This window comes from Wasmannia auropunctata, unplaced genomic scaffold (genome assembly GCF_000956235.1).
Source record: "Wasmannia auropunctata unplaced genomic scaffold, wasmannia.A_1.0 LD336052.1, whole genome shotgun sequence".
In the NCBI taxonomy this organism is placed as follows: Eukaryota; Metazoa; Arthropoda; class Insecta; order Hymenoptera; family Formicidae; genus Wasmannia; species Wasmannia auropunctata.
The window spans coordinates 599,267-616,665 of NW_012026838.1; the positions used below are offsets into that span (position 1 = coordinate 599,267).

Below are 17,399 nucleotides of genomic sequence, written 5' to 3' on the forward strand. Positions count from 1 at the left end.
AATCATAAAATCGACAGTAAGTTATTCTCATTGTATAGTTAAATCACTGTATTCCTCCCCTCCCCCTCGCCAATTGAAAAATCGACACTAAATCATGCTTTGATGATAGTACAAACCCGCCGTAAAAATGATGCAACAATGAGATACAACCGTAGTACCCGAAGTACAACTAAGGATATCGAGTTACCGGTTTCGCGGGAGCCACCTTATCGGGTATTCAACACGGAGTATGTCGGAGTCTGTCGATCGTTCGATCGCGCTCGTGAATGATCTCGTCTCTAGAAATGGCCACTACGAACATTTGTAAAAGGAGGACGCGCTGGAAGTAGTACCAATGCTAATGGCAAAAAGAAACGAATTTCCGCAAATAGACGCTGACAAATAAATTCACTATTATTCCGAAAACATACATGAAGCACGTAAGAAGCAACGTGTCGTTACTTATATGTCAACAAGTCGAACTGTCAGCGTATATGGGATTTCCCGCGAAAGGACGAGCATTAAAATACATCCTGAGCTATTGTTCCGTTTCATTTCAGAGCGCCATGGGCATTCACATCGAACGTACGTGGGGATAACGCATCCCCATGTCAGGAGTTCCGCTCAAACCGATCGCGTATATTACAAAACGAAATAAATTTGGAAAGAATTGAATGAAAATATATCGCGTGTATGTATGTAAGTGTACACAAAAAAATAAGCAACCCTTCGAAGCAGAATAAGTTTCAAGAGACACATAATTTGTGGTGTGGCGACCCCGCGAAAGGACGGAGCATTAACTACACCCTGAGCTGTTGTTCCGTTTCATTTCAGGGCGCCATGGGCACTCACACTCCCATCGAACGTACGCGGGGCTAACGCATCCCCATGCCGGGAGTCCGCTCAAAGTTATCGCGCTGGCTATAAAACAATACTGCTCCGTTACAACGAGAGAGAGAACATATTGCGGTTATTGTTGAATTAAGTTGCATCGCGAGGAAGGGTGGTGAATTTTGTCGTATGAACATGAATTCACTCGGTCATCGACCTGCTGCTGATTAACATTAATGTAAAAATATAACAAATCTCTTAGATTTTTAATATGTTTTAATATATTAAATTTTTCAAAACTTTCAATTGTGTAGTTCACGCAAAATGCAAAAAAAAACTTTTCGAAAACAGGAGATAAACACATTTTCCCTTATTCGATTCTTTTTTCTCGATCATCTGGAACATATACATAATAAATTCTATCGATCAACCGTTAACGAGTCGTCGACGATAGTGTCATTTAAACTTCGTACCACGAAACGAAAAGACGGCATTCCGCCTCAACATTTTCGTACGTATTTCTCACCGCGCGTGGTACAGAAGGAAAAAAAAGAGAAAAGGGGGTGAAATATCGAGTGCCTTCAGTACCTCTGGCACTTTCATCCCTTCGTGATCGCGCGGCGCCGGTGGATTCAACCTATTCCAGAATCTCCCCGAGGTTCTGGTACGACGGGGTGTCTCGCGATTTATGCAAAATGGTACGTAGCTCCCTCGGGAGCTTCTCAGCCCGGTCGACCCTCTATCTAACACGTGCGCAACTGTGGCGTGTCGGGGGGCCCCCTCGGTGCCACCCCCCGTTTTCTTTTTCGTGGCTTGCGCTCGTCGGGAGGTCGATCTCGGGGCAGAAGGGGCCCTTCGTACCTTACGAACGCGTTTCCTATGTATTCCTCGAGCGAACGTGCGAGCGAATGAAGAAACGAACGCTCGCTCCTCCCGACCCAGATGTTTCGAAATTCTTTCATCCTCCGAAATTCCTGCAGCAACTCAGATAACGTGGCGGCGTGATACACGATGAAACAGCTGTCTGGATTAGCCTATTCAATTGAGTCTCCGCGATTGTGAGTTCAATTGTGATGCCGCATTGTTTTGCGAATTGATTCTTTCGCACGAAAAAAAGGTTTGGAAAAAAAAATAGAATAAAAGAAATTATCGAAGTTCTATCAAATCAATTATCAAAAATTATTTCGGGCAAGCGATTATATGTTATTCAACTGGCGATTATATGTTATTCAACTGGCACGGACAGTTTATCATTAATGTTTATCATTGACAGTTATGTTTATCATTAAAATTAATTATAAACGTACATTAATATCATAAAAAAGAATTAAAAGTTGAAAAAAAGAAAACAATTATACAAATATGTCATGCAATATAAAGCGTACATTTTTATAAATTATAATTGATATGTAGCACGTGTCCGCAGAAGCTTTCATTCTCATCGAAGGGTGTCGGAATAAATAGGCACTTACGAGCCGGATGATCGAGAGGGACCGTGGATCATTTAATTTAATTACCTCGCGGGGGTTAATAGAAGAGATAAAGGTGGCTGCGCTCAGACTGGGATATTGTACATCGTGGCCGAGTGTCGCTCTACAGGACCCTCCAAAAATAAATCCTGCCTTTCTGACAAATGCGGGGAGCATTTTGATTTTCTCCCCCTTCCTCGCCATCGTCGTTAAAAACTTTCGCGTTACTTCACCCCGCATAAGACGTCGGAGCAATTCGATGGCGATGTGAGAACCGTCTACTTTACGTATAGTCGAATCTTTATTAAAATGAAAGTTTTGCAAAGTGAATAATAACATCAATATATTCTAGAAAGCTCCTCTCTATATTATCTCAGACGTTGTTTAATTGCAATCAATTTCATTCTTTTTAGATTAATATTTCCTTGCAAAAAGCATTGTAAAATGTGCGTTATTTATAAAATAATGAATTATGGACAAAAGATATATTTTACAAAGAACAGGTTCTTTCAAAATAAAAATGTACTGGAGCGTTATAGTATTGCCACAGCTAACCCTCGTTCCAGAAGTCAGCGGCGATTTAATTTCATAAACCGCAACTGTTGCCTCTATTTAGTTCGAATGGGAACGCGACTAATAGTTATGATCCCTGCGTCAGATTCTTAATCGAGTTCTTCCCCTCTGGCTGAAATTGCAGCCTGCGGTCAGACTATCAATAACGTTAAACAGCGAAAATTTTCCACGTTATTCTCGTCACGGTATTATAATTTTTCGGTATTTTAAAGAATTACAAAAAAGAACTCGAAGATATTCTCTATTTATTAAGCCACTCCTCTAGCAATACGAATTCTTCGATTGTTCTTGCGACACCCACCGCCTCGAAAATCCGCTGGATTAATTTAGACGTCATCTTTAATCCAAAACCCGGTCTCTCTCTCTCTCTCTCTTTCTCTCTCAGCACGGGCTGCTTCGCCATGCCTATCATGGACCTCAGTTTCTCCTTTGATAATTTCGACGGGCGATCGCATTAACGACATCCCGATGATACGTCGGGAGGGAGCGGGAGTCAGTTCAACAGGACGGGAAGAGCGAGGAGGAGGGACGGTTCAGTGTGCCGCGCGGATGTCTCCAGCATTGTATGCAGATGAAGAAGGCAGGGCGACAATGACTCGGGACGACGGTCGGGGACCTGGGGCCCGTTCGTCTTAAACCGAAAGAAATCCATCCGCCACGAAAGGGGTGTCGCGGGGCTTGGCGGAGGGCTCGGCGAAGGGCAAGGGGAGGAGGGAGAGGAGCTGCCTGCTTTGGCTCGTGCTTGGCACTAGCGTGCTTGCCCTCCTCCGGCACCTCCTTCCAGACACGCTTATGTACTACGCGTCCATACATTAACATGTCATCATCGTGTAGAAACCGAGCTGATCGAGGTGAACCTTCTCCTCTCCTCTTCCTCGCCCTCCCCCTTCCCCCCTCTCGCCCCCTCGCCCTCGCTGCTCGTCCAAGGCTCGCAAGTCGAACGTGCCGTCGTCATCAGACGCAAGAGACGTGACGCCCCCCTGTGAAGAGACTTGCCTCTCTCGAAAGTCTCTCCTCGCTCGCGCGCGGATTCAGCCGGCCTCTTCTTCGTGGGCGTTTTCGTTTGCTCGCGCTGGATATCGCGGGCAATTCGTCACGGAAATTCGTGCCGGGCCGTTTTATAGACGGAATAATTACTTTAAGGCCCTACGCGCGCCTGCCCGTCGGCGTTGTCCTTTTTTGCGGCCGCCAGTCGATTTGTCTGCGGCGAGTCCCGTCCCTGCCTAAGCGCGAGTTAACGTCGCAATCTCGCACCGTCCAAAATTATACGTCTCTATTCGAAGTAATTATTATGACTGCAGCTGAACTCTTATATACATACGTTCTAAAAATTCTAAGAAAATTGAATAAATAAATTTAAGTAAATTTTTTGTTTTCAGACGAGCAAAGAGCGGAGCGATCGGTCACTGGGCAACGACGTAAAAATTCACGTGGTCGCGCGTGATTCGAATTGCGAATGCGACCCGACCTCTCTACACGCGACGCAAATAAAGGATACGCGCGACAAGACGAGAAGCCGCCGCCACCGCCGCGCCGTCGTCGTCGTTTTTAGTGGAACGGAACGGACAGAGGAATCAAACCTTGGAAAATCGTTTACGAGAGAATTTCGGAATCGCGAAGGGAGTTCGGGCCATTTCAACCGGTCGATATGACTCTGGGGGTTGTTTGGCAGATACACGTACACACAGGTACGTATCTGACGGCCCTTCCGCGCCAGCTCTCGTAACGGAAAAGAGGTATATAGACCAGGCGTTGGTGGTGGTGATGGTAGCGATGGTGGCAGCGGCGGCGGCGGCGGCGGCGGCGGCGGCGGCGGCGGCGGCGGCGGCGGCGGTGGTGGTGCAGGAAGGGCTGGATTGGTAAACCGGTCACGTAATGCACGGCGATGAATGGACCCGCCGAGTCGAGCCCAAAGCCGGGAATTGGCTACTGGGCATACCACCGACCATCTACCCCACTGCGTCAGCTTTAGCCACCCCACGGCAACGTAAAATTACAAAGAGGTGCTCAAACCTGAGCTATCTCGCGTATCTGCCGTCACGCAAATAGAGACGGTGGGTTGCTGCGAAAATTCCGGGCGCGCGACGCGTGTTTCGTTTTGGGGGGGAAAAAAAAGACTGGGATGATGCGACGTAATCGATCGATTACACCGGGAAACGTATGGAACTACGTTAAATAACGAAATAATCCGAGTTGTTTTATATGTATATATACGCGTATAATGCAAATCTAAAATTATAAAATCGTCACAAAAGTCTAAATTAGATCTTTCTACATTTTACAGATTACTATTACTATTATGATACATCTACTTGATCAATTCTTTTTACAAGCACAACTGTAATTTAGTAAATTTAAAAAGAATATTTAAACTGTATTATTAGTATTTGAACTATAATTTAAAACGGGCATTGCCACGCATATTAATACCATGACGGCTTTAATCACCTCCCGGTAAACACAAAAGTGGTATAATGGCGCTCATATCTTGTCTATTTCGTAATCGTTTATACCTAAACGTGTATGTATAAAAAAAGATAAATAAAATAAATGTAATAATTTTATTAGCCTGTGTGAAAAAAAGCAGAAATATATTTCTATATTTCTCAAATTAATTCTTTCGTCCCCTTCCAGACGAAGTGTTCTTTACATAGTATCAAAATACAATGAACAACGTATCGCGCATAATCGCGCGAAGTCAGACATTTGAACCTACTGCGATTACGAGCCCGACTGCGTCAGCTCTAGTCAGCTCTCTTAAGACTATAAAAAAGGCGCTAAAACCGGAGCTCTTGTTTATTTTTAGACCGAACGTTGCAAAATATCTTTGCGTGCAAAAGTCCACAATAATATCGCTACCTCATCGCGATTTTTCTTCAGTTATTTACACAAGCTATTTACTCTCGGCATTAAATTCCTTTAGCTGTAAATATACAATAAAACATATTACTTACGGATTGGAGCCGCCGCGGCCGATTCATGAATGACGTGTTCGAAGAAGAACAGAGATTTCGAAAGGTCACAGGACGGCATTATTCGTAATCAGGATTCCATTTGCGGAATTCTCTCGGGTCTGGCTCCTCGTTGTCATACCGTAGAGATCGTCCTTCCAAGCACTCGGACCTGTCGACGCGACCGTAGCCGCGTACCCCCTACGCGGGTACTCCTGTGGACCCCCTTATGCAATCTACGGCAAGCCTCTGATCTGCCATAAAGTCATTTCATAACCCATCCCGAGGGTTAAGTACCCCTCGAGTCCCAAATCCCGAGTTAAGCGCGTACCCACCGAGAGCTTCAAACTTTCACGACACGATCTCTGGTCTCTTTCCTTCCTCATTTCCCCGTACGTCTTTCGCCTCCCTCTCGGTGTTATCTTTCGACAATTAAAGCTACAGAGAGCTGATACTCACTGAAAAGTTGCTCGAGGAGCGCACGGCGCGGTCGATTATTTCCACGACTTGCGGCCGCGATATCCTTAATAAGTTCTCTTTAATTCAACTCGAAATAAGTAAATAGATTTCTGTACATTGTGTTAATATATATACGTTACGAATTTTTTTTTTCCCATAACGTTATTGTTAAAAGTTTAATCAGATAGTTCGACCTTTCATATTAAACTACATATATGCCTATATTGTGGAGATAAAAGTCGCGATGAAAAATAATATCCACCAATTCTCTGAGATATTGACGTATATTCGCCGTCTGCAAATAATACGACGTATTAATTTTACGATTCGATGGATAGCAGCTGAGATTTTCATCTACGATTAATCTCGACACTGACGTCCAACACTATTACGCGAAGCCGAAGCTGAACAAGACCGTGCATAAATTATAGGCTGTCTCGTAACGCGCTTGCGACGCCACGGGTTCCCGGCAGCTCGGAGGCGAAGAAAAAACGCGGTGACACTTGCGTCGGAATTAAAAAGTAAAAGCTCGTTATAAATCAAACGCCTTGTCAGCGGGTGTGGCGGCTGGCCTTTAAGCTGCCGCGGGTGGGTGAGGGGGACGGTGCAGGCGGTCGGGGTGAAGGCGAAAACCCTTTCGTTAATTGCGCATCGCAGATGCCGGGCTATTGCAGGCGCTCTTTACGAGCCACTCTTCCCCCTTGCCCCACGGTGCACGGTGAACGACCGTGGAAAAAAGCTGAGCTTCTTTGTAGCCCGAGGAAAAGTTCGGGATCCGTAAGCTCCGAAAGTGCCTTTAAAAGCGATTACGACCGTGCCTCGTAATCGTAACACGATCCGTTTACTCCCGCGCGGAAAGAGAAGGAGGAATTAGACGTGTTCGACAAATTTTCCGTGGGAACGCACGTAGAGCCCGTCCGCCAAAATTCCGAACGACTTCGGAAGACTGTAATTAAACGGTGAGCCCCGCGCGCTCGATAGTTCGAATGAGATTTTGTCTCCCGGATCGTAGCTGCGAAGTAGTCTTGTCACGACTTCGGCATTTTTTCTTCGGCGTTACTTTTGGATACCGTTAATTTGGCGATCCGATTAACGTCAGAGATCCGGCCGGATCTCATCCGATAATCGAAGTTCGCTATAAATCATTAGAACTTGTATTCCTTCCTTGTATTTTAATTGTGCTTGGGAAGAGGGGTATTTTGAAGTGCTTACGATGAGATATGTTAATGTCTCCGAAAAGAAAGCGAGGCGACAAATATACATAAAATAATGTATTTATTATAATACCCCACTTCGCTACAGCGATTAACATTGATTTAACACAACTTATACCGTAATTCTATATAATTATGTATTTCCACACACTGACACGATGCCTGGCTGGGACTGGATTCTGGAACGATTGCTTGCAGGAGGACGATGCGAGACAACTCTGTAAGCTAAAACACAAAGGCAAATATACTTATTGGAGGTGCGCGAGTGGCCCGGCGCTCGATTAATATTTTTCGCGGCTAATTCATGACGCTTTAAAGTAAATAAGTACGGAATTAATATTTCTCGGACGGTGGCGCTTTAACTCATTACTGTCCTGTGGGCACGATGGAGGGGGAGGCGCGCAAATAAAAAGCGCGCAAAGATCGAGCAGTTACGGGGGCCCCCGAGTTGTCGTCTTCGGGGGGTCCACGGGAGAGTCGGTGGATATCTAAAGCGAGATCTCTTCTTCGCGGAGGAGAGCTGCTGCAGCGACGGTGGAGAGAGAAGGTGGAGGAACCCCAGAGAAACGTTATTAATTGGCTACACGATAAAACAGTGTTAGTCCCCATTCGCTGTCCTTCGGCCGGACCCCCCCTGGCTTCCTCTTAAGATATGGGGCCACGCGACTTCCTCGCGCGCATGTTGCGCGCGTGTACGTGCGTGCGTGTAGTCGCGAAGCTGGAGGTCTCCCGTGAGAATTACGAGGAAAAAGGAATCCCGAGGGCGCGCCGTGCGCGCGACGGACGGACAACCCGTTTCCGGCGAAATTCCTCGCGCCGCAAAGAAACACGACACGCACGATCTTCTTATATTCCCCGGCAAAAATAATGTTTGTGCGAATCGCGTCTAAACGAAACTTACTACTTAATCGGACAATTAAACATGAACGAGTACGATCGCATCTTAAAACTTATCCCTCATCGGAGCTACAAAGATTTTTTTCAAAATAAAAACGATATTTTTTTGGTACCATAATTACGGATAATAAAACAACTTTAAAGCTTAAAAAACGTAAGCTTAAAAAACTGTTATGCAACAGGATTATTATTAATTTAAATTAATTTTTTGCCGTTTAAGATTATATCTCATGTCGTAACACATCATAATCTGTAAGTTGCAATGCGCACAACGTGATCGCTGATAATCGCAAGAGACGATTCATTACGATAATTATCGAATGGAAATTAATGTGTATGCGTATCACATGCGCACACATTAACATTATTATCGTTAATTAAAAAGCTACTGGATATATGGGTCACTCTCGCTGTTCTAAGAGAAGTCCTTGATTTGATATAATCCAGATACAATCAACAATGTGATGCTTAATGCTTTGAATTTATTCGAACTTATACGATGATAAGTTGAAATAACAAGAAAACAAGGACAATACAGTCGAAAATAAAGTTCCTTTTTTTTTTCAAATTTTATTTCCCATTTTTATTTTTTCATCGAAACATCATTGAATCGTCATGAATAACATCTCGTTTGCCGACAGAATCATTAAATATCATTAACGAGTCCAACTTGAATTTGTCAAAGAAACATTTGCCATTAAGAAAAGAAGCCTGTGTAAGCACGTGTTTTTGCGTTTAGGTATTGCGTATCGCAAGAGTTTCGCATCTCGCATCTACCTCGTTTCATCTATCGAGACTATCCCCTCCAATAATTAAGGAGCGCATGGAGAACGAGCGACGTGAAACGCGAGAGATACCGTAGATGCGAGCGGCGATATATACGGTCTAGTTCGATTTTAACGCGGAAAATGGAAGAATGGTACGCGGCGGCACCAAGGAAATATATCCGAGATCTCCGCCGTTCTCTTATCCGTTTGTATCTTTCCGCCCCTTATAGCCCTCTTTCCCTATCTGTCGTCTCTATTGATTTTTTTTCTGTTCTCTGCTTGCAACGCTTTCTCCCTCTCCCTCTCTCTTTCTCTCTCTTTCTTTCTCCCTTTTTCTTCTTTTCAACGTTTTATCCTGCTCTTCCTTTTATATCGACAGTTTCTTCGCTTCACCCATTACTTCTATCGTTCCTCTCCTCCTCTCCTCCTCTATTTCTCTATCTCTCCCGCTACTTCTCTCTCTTTCTCTCTCACCTTCCCTCTTCCTTTTTATTTCTACTATATCGGTGCGTGCATCCGTTCGCCGTTGTTGTTGCTGTTGTTGTCCCTCCCGCGGATGAGGGAGCATGAGGGCTATAGGCCATAAGGGCTAACAAGGCGATTACTCATGCCTCCCATAAGAAGAAGTTACAAGCGGCTTCGAAGGTTTATTGCGGCAAATGGCGAAATTTGTACCTTGCTAACGATTGGCCGTCTTTTTTGCTTCTGTCACCCCCCTTCCCTCTGCCTCACTCTCCCACCTCGCTCGTTCATATTTTTTATCTTTATGTATGCATCCCCGATATGCGCAACCCTCGCGATTTAGCGTCCGATGCATATAATTATGCATTAAACGTCAATGTATTCTGAAAACGAGTGACACACACCAACCAGCCTGTCGATCGCTTGAATGCAAACGTATTTTATCGTCCACTAAAACTCTCACGTAGACTATCAAATATTTGCAGATCATGCATCAATCAAATATCATGACAGTCCTGAACGTAAAGCTGATAATTTTTAACAAATCGAGAAATGCAAAGATAATAAAGAAAAACATAACTTTCAGGATAATTATAAGATAATTAGTATCTTTCTTCATTTTTCTTTGTAATATTCCAACACTTTGGTTGATGTATTGTGTCTCTTATGCGGAATTCATGGCTTTTCAAGCCAAAAATTTTATGTTTTAATGCTAAGGATTCAAAAGGTAACAATGAGAAAATGCCTCACCTCAAATCCGACGATATTTGGGCTCGCCCGAGTGTCCTGATTGCGCGCGATCGACGGACGACTCGTCCCGGATGTCCCGGAAGTCCTGATGATCCGATTCTTGACGGCGCTGGATGCTTCTTCGGGAGCCCCGATTGAGACAATGAGTCCGGCAGAGCGGCGGCGGCGGCGGCGGCGGCAGCGGCCGGGCTGGTGAAGCCGATCGTCGAGTTCGGTAGGTCCGAAAATGGGTCCGCGGGACGATCGGCGATCCGAGGGCAGGAAACTGCAATTTCGCAAAGTAGGGCCTTAGGTTGGGATCTTCGTCTTTATTCCGAGGTCAAACTCGCGGCCCGACTTGCGCCGGGGAGGGGAACGGGACCCCTCTCGGTTCCGTTCCCCCTCACGCCCTCTCAAATCCCGTCGGTCGGCCTACGGCAGCTCGAGCTCCGGCAAGCTCTAATTAGATTTTAAGTGAGAAATTGAGCCTGCCGGCAATTTTAAGGAAGCCGAACACACCGCCCTGATTAATATCATTATGTGCGTTCGCTTGTTACACCGTAGGGCCCACGAGATGGAATCCGCGGATATACAGGCGGATGCAAAACTACTTTGTAATTCGAGCGTAGCTTGACTGCTCGAACGATGAAATATTTTTTTAGAAAAATATCGCTATCAAATTATTCTTCTCGATAATCATTTTTTTTAAATTCTATTACGCTATTGTCTACGCTATTGTCTACGCTGTATATTACGTAAATTGATTTTCTAGAGAATAATAAATCTTATATATCCTACATAATAGATGAAGAACCAGAATCTGTAAACTTCCGGTGGAAAATGTTAATAAACCACCTGTCGGTCTTGTCGCAACGATCAAATAAATATGATTCTTGGAGCGTGCTATATCAAAATATGCAACGACTCTCGCGCGATCGTCGAAAGATAGCCAGTGGCTCCTCGTCCTGGTGCTCGAAGGACGAAAGACGGAAGAGAAGCAGCGGTAAAGAAAGGCTCGCCGAATAGCAACGGGGAGAAGAAGGAAGATATGCCATTACAAACGCTTATTTTCGGGTGATCGTGTGCGGTGCCATGAAAGGAACAACTTGCAATTATCATTGTTGTGGATGCATCAACCGCGTCGGGCGGTATCTCTCTCTCTCTCTCTTGTCTTCTACCTCGATTCCTCCTTCTCTGCCCAGAGGCAACGCTAATTTCTGCGTTTTGAGGAAACGAGGCCCGTTGTCCACGATCACCTCGCCGCATGTTCGCCGACACGCAAATCGTGCGTTATATCGATACGCAAATTTCAGAACGTGCACTGAAAGTGGCCGGGTAAAAGTGCAATTAGAGGTAAAGAAATTTAAACAATCATTTTCACATACACACATACCATATACAAATAATCGAAAAATAACTCTGAAGACTTATTGAGAAATTATATAATTAAAAAAATTATTGAGAATATAAAATTATATTTTTCGTTAAATAAATCTGGAACAATTAATGTGGCAATTTTTCTTCCGTACTAATGAAAATCGCGAATGCAAATCGCAAGTCGAACCAAAGAACAACGATTTCTCACCGAAACGTCGAGACATACAAATGTGACGTTGAATATGCGTAACGGGCATTATTGCTACACGTTTGCTTTAATGATCGCCAGCTGACTCGGCGCTACCAATATATGCCATAACAGATTATATATATTATCTAACCGCTTAAACAGCATATAATCATTAGGATTATATTAATTGTATTATTATCAAGTATAATCGCAACGCGGGCGATGAATTAGAAGAGGCTGGCCTGAGACAGTCAGTTGTTGTTTTTATAATGAAATAGTAAGTCCGTACTATTAGCACGATTCAGCGGTGGAATATTTTTACATAAATCTTCATCTTCAACGTAATCGACGTGTGCGGTTGCACGGCGGCCCTGTGTTACTGTTGAATGCCGATGACGCTGTCGTTAGCGCAGGACGATCAAAATCATTAGTCTCGGCAAAGAGCCGTCATTAGCACAGCATTAAACGGTTATTAAGGCGTGCGCACGGAAAAATGTGATCTGGCGGGGCGAATAAATTAGACAAGAAAAAACCGCCGGCGCGTTTACTATTAATCACTGGCCGTCCGATGCCGGCCGCGTAGCGCCTCGTTTTATATCGATTTCTGATTCAGTGCTTTGTTTACTCGTCGTTTTGATAGCCGACCGCCGTGAGTTTAATGACACCGAAGTGTCGTGGCCGACACGCCGTTTGTGATTGGAGTCGCATAAATAAATGGATGCAAGCCTCCCCTCCTCCCGCCGCTTTGTTACCGCTCGTTAATTAAGCTTCGAAGTTCGTACTCTCGTTGACGTTCGCGAATTTTTTCACAGTAATATCTTGATGTCAAAATCATATGGAAATGCTAATAAATTAAATTCTTAGAATTCCAGACGGAGCATCTCGGTATTTTCGAATCTTACATAATTCGAGTGAATCGCCCTGATCACAGGTCGAAATAATTTTCCCGAAAAGAAACTCGTCACGGTGATTACGTAAATCACGCCATTACGGAAGCGTCGTGCGTGCGTCCGGTTTTGTTTCGTAAAAGAGTGGCATAATGAATGCGCGGTGGCGCGGTCGAGTAGACTTTACCCTCGTCCGAAACCTCGACGCGACGCGAGCGGCGATCATCGCGCTATTCATCAGCCGCGCTCTTTTACCACCGGCCGTGACATGCCGTGGCTAATGGCAGCTCTAAAGCGCCAGACAACGACGATAATCCCGACGTTCCACTCCACGGGCACCCTTCTATGTATAACGATTTCCCGAAATCTCGTGCGGGCGTCACGGCGTATCACCTGTCGTCCACGCGCGCTGGCGCGACGGGCACGCAAACGCGAAAAAAAATGTGTTAGCATGCAGGTAGCATAATTCTCGATGACTTAGTGAAGTTTGACCTACAGCTCGATCCTTTCTATAAAAACACGCGCGAATTTCTGAATAATTTCTTAGGCTACTGACATTTAAATACGTCTTCTTCTGCTCTTACCTTTACGTTCTTTTAAACAAAATTGTTTTGTCAAAGGAAATCCTTTAACAGCACTATGGAACTTGAAAGTTAAGTTTCATTGTCTTCACCGAGATTTGAATACGTCGGCTCGTAATCTCTCTTTCTCTCCCATTTTCTGCACTTTAATTCCGGGTACGAGATCTCGTGCAGATTACGAGGTAAATAAAGTTGTTAACGCACAAGGCGGGGAGTTAAAGTTATAGTCCCTCGAAATTAATGCGAATAAACCAGCAGTTATAAAGTATTACACGTATGGGAGATTTATTACGTAGGAATAATTATATAATTCAACACGTTCAATGGCGCATAAATTTTGCGTGACTTGCCGCGTGATCGCGCGAAAAAAAATTAGGTATGCATAATTCCCTTATGTTATTGTCGACCGGATAATTCATATGGTACTAAACGTGTTAATTAATCCAACGTATCAAGATTCAAAAGAGTAAATAAGCAGCTAGGTGCCCTCTGAATTTAATCGCCGCGTGGTTAAATAATAAATAAACAACGGGGATAAATATCGCGTATCAAGTAGTTCGTACCTCGAACGCAAGTAAAAAATGAGCCAGGAGGTTCCCACTTAGCTGACTTAATTAATGACCGAATCCATCATCGGGACGTTCTCACAATGAGGCAGAAGACCGCCTGCCACCCTGCGAAGTAAAGCCTGCGTGCAACCCTTTTTCTCAACGACCACCTCTTTTCACGCGTATTGGTCAAGTAGACAAAACCGCGACGCAACTGCCCGGCCCCAGACCACCTTTCCAGAACGAAGATCTCCGCCGTTGTCACCTATAACGGTCGTTCAGGACCGTTTCAGGAGGCTGAACTCGATTCCTAAACTGGATTTCGACAGCACCTCGACGAAACATTTTGAAACGAGGATGAAGAGCACGAAGTTAACGTGAAATTGCGACGGTATCTTCTTCCGGTGGAAAGTGTTCGAGAGTCATCGATTCATAACTCTAATCATATAAATTATTAATTTTAATAATTAATTCTAATCTAAATTATTAATATTATTAATTAATAATTTAGTGCAAACTTAAAGAATGTCGAAAGCCAAAACACGACGTTTCCGGCAAATCCTAATCATCATACTCCTCCGATTAATCACATATTCTAGTACATATTCATTAAGGAAATCTCGAATTCACACGGACCGAGATGGAAGTCTGGTGTATCGATGTCGCGAGACCGTTGCCTTTGGTATCAAGTCATCAGGAACGCGTGCAAGCGGCCGCCGCCCTCGTCCGATGATAAATGATACGTTGAAATCTAGCACGGCTGGAACCGTTCAGCAGCGATGCGGCGTGAAACTTCCTCCCCGGCGGACGAAGACGCAGAAAAGGAAGAAAGGAAAAAAAGTCAAGAGAAAGAGAGAGAGAGAGGAGAAGTCTGAGAGAGTGTCTGTCCCAATGTTCTGCGCCGTAGTGACTGGTAACCGGTGGTGACCAGTGAGAGAATCCCAGAAAGCCGAGAGCCAGTCTTGCAGACTCCCGAAGGCTAGAACTCCTAGGGAATCCAAGCAAAACCGGTCCAGTCGGATCCGGAGCACTCGCTGGTCAGTCCGGGCTGCCGGCTATCCTCTACCTGCTGCCCATCTTCTTCCTTCTCTTCTCTCTCCCTCTCTTTCTCTCTGCCCGTCTTTCTCTCTTTCCTTCACCCCGCGCTCTCTCGAGCACTCGAGTACGTCTATCCAACGCTCCTGAAAGCGTGGTGGACAAAGCGGAGAAGGACCCGAACACGCTTCGCCGCCTGTCGAAAATCGATATTTCATGTAATTATTCGCACGGTGCGCGAGGGAAATTTGCCGTAACCTCGTCGCCCGTCGTCTATTCTCTCGAGGTCGGAAGAGCGAGGCGGATTCTCATTGTCGTGTAACCACCATGCTCTTACGTAACGGAAAAACATTCGCAGAGAGAGAGAGAGAGAGAGAGAGAGAGAGAGAGCGAGAGGGAGACAATCTTTGCAGTTTGCGAGGAGCGTTTCAAAATACCAACGGTATGACGGATGCGACTCGAACTAACTCGCGGCTAACTCTTCCTTTCACTCCGCCGTCGTCTCGTTGGCGCGCGATATATTTTTCGCGCGCTCGCTCGCGACGTCTCCGCCAACGTCTCTTGCACTTTTTCCCGAGCACGTGCGATAAATTCCATGATGAGTTTGATAAATCTTCCGGACGAGCCAATAGAACGTTATCGCACAGATATCCGCTTTAACTTAGATCCTTCTTTCCACATGGATACGTGTCATATATATATATATATATATATATATATATATATATATATGTATACGTTATTTGATAAACATGTAACGTTACTTCCCCGTTCTAAAAGATTCAAGTGCCTTTCACGCGATATTGTGCATCGCACACCCGTTATCTGAGAAAAATCGCATGTCCTTCGATGCACGAGGCCTGGATCTCCGACTTTGAAAAATTCCGCCACGTCGTACCTCCGTCAGCGCAATCAGGCCGTTGAGGTCCGGTAGCGTGACAGTCCGGTATAACCGATCGAACGACGAAGGCTCCCGCGAGCGAGGACGCGACGGTATGCGGTAACAAACGTAGTAACGCCAGATAGTATCTCGATATGGGAGAAAAAAATCGAGCGTCGCGGACGTCGATGACGTGATTAGGATGGAACGTCGTCGTCGTTAGCTCACGCCCGTGACGAATCACCCCGTGGACTATGCCGAGAACGACAGTTCGCCCCGTCTTTCTCTCTTTCTCTGTCCTTCTCCCTCCTTCTCGTCCAAGGCTCTTCCGAGGCTACACCGAGGAGATGACAAAAAGGCCACCGGTACGTAAGGGCGGGCATGATATTCCCGAGGGCGCCCGTTATGATCGATCCTGCGATCGATCTGTCACCATTAGATTCCAAAGTGGGAAAGCCCCACACGCTGCTGCGAAATGTCGGGAAGCAACTTACCGGCTTTGCCTTGTCAGTAGCGACAAGTTGCCGTATATTACCGACACCAATCATCGATATCTTAATTATTTAAGAACACTCCTACTTGGCGGATGTGCCTTGGCGTAACGATTTTACGCGCGCAGATTTAAAGACAGCAACGTGCATCGTGAACACAATATGGAAACATTGTAGCAGGCCGCGCATACAGTTCCTAAAGCTCGACGAACGTGCGTAGGTAGTTGGCGATCTGCGCGCTCAATACATTCCCGAGGACTACGATATTAACTCAAGTTCGCGTAAATTAGAGGGGAACGAGGCGAGAAACGTAGCTCGCCAAGCTACAATATCTCGAGGCCGCAACGAGGCCGGGTTTCTCACAGGAAATGGCCGAGATGATCGTCGAATGGAGAAGAGGCGAAAATCGGAATTGCTTAACGAAGGGTATAAAGACATCGGCGAGTGACGATAAAGCGCGAAACGAACCGACGGGCTCCGCGAGCTGTTAAGTCCGCAAAGTTATCCGCACCGGTTCCGCGCGGTTTTACCTTGACTTTTTAATCCTTAATCGGTCGATCGGCCGTATCTCGCGCCCTCGCGGACTCGCATCTGGAAACCTTACACCAGATTGTTCCCTCTCGCGTCCACGAGAATGCGGCGGATATTTTTCATGATAAAACGGAAGACAAGAGCGCAGTATATATACTCTCTTTCTTTCTCTCTCTCTCTGATCTCCGTCCGGCGGGTTATTACAAGTGCAGTTTACAATAACGATCTCTCTAACAGATATCGCTATGTTATCACCCGTTGTTATCGCGAATAAACGTATGTAATATGCGATTCTAATTATTAACACGATTTCCGATTCTTCTTACATTATTTCCGATCGTATGCATTTTTCCATAGTCTAGCAAAAAATTTGTCGCTACGACAGATTCTTTCTCGAGACGATTTCTCCGTAAAGCAAACATCCGCGCGAGAAACTATATAAAAGAATATATATAGATATATAGAGTGGAATTTATTTGTTCTACGACAGTGATTTATGTTTTAAAACCGATCACTTGGTGAAAATTTTGAGAGAAGCACGTACTTCT

At 45.1% G+C, this 17,399-nt stretch overlaps 1 protein-coding gene across 1 annotated transcript in view; it reads right to left on the reverse strand.

Annotated features, from left to right (window-relative positions):
* Positions 1-7,526: 7,526 nt before the first annotated feature.
* The window catches only part of LOC105451387 (POU domain protein CF1A), a 43,395-nt gene continuing 33,522 nt past the window's right edge, over positions 7,527-17,399 (reverse strand). Inside the window, exons 2-3 of the mRNA XM_011691791.1 lie at positions 10,353-10,617; positions 7,527-7,701 (exon numbers count right to left, since the gene is read on the reverse strand). The gene's annotated coding sequence lies outside the window, so the exon portion shown is untranslated. The remainder of the gene's footprint in view (positions 7,702-10,352; positions 10,618-17,399) is intronic.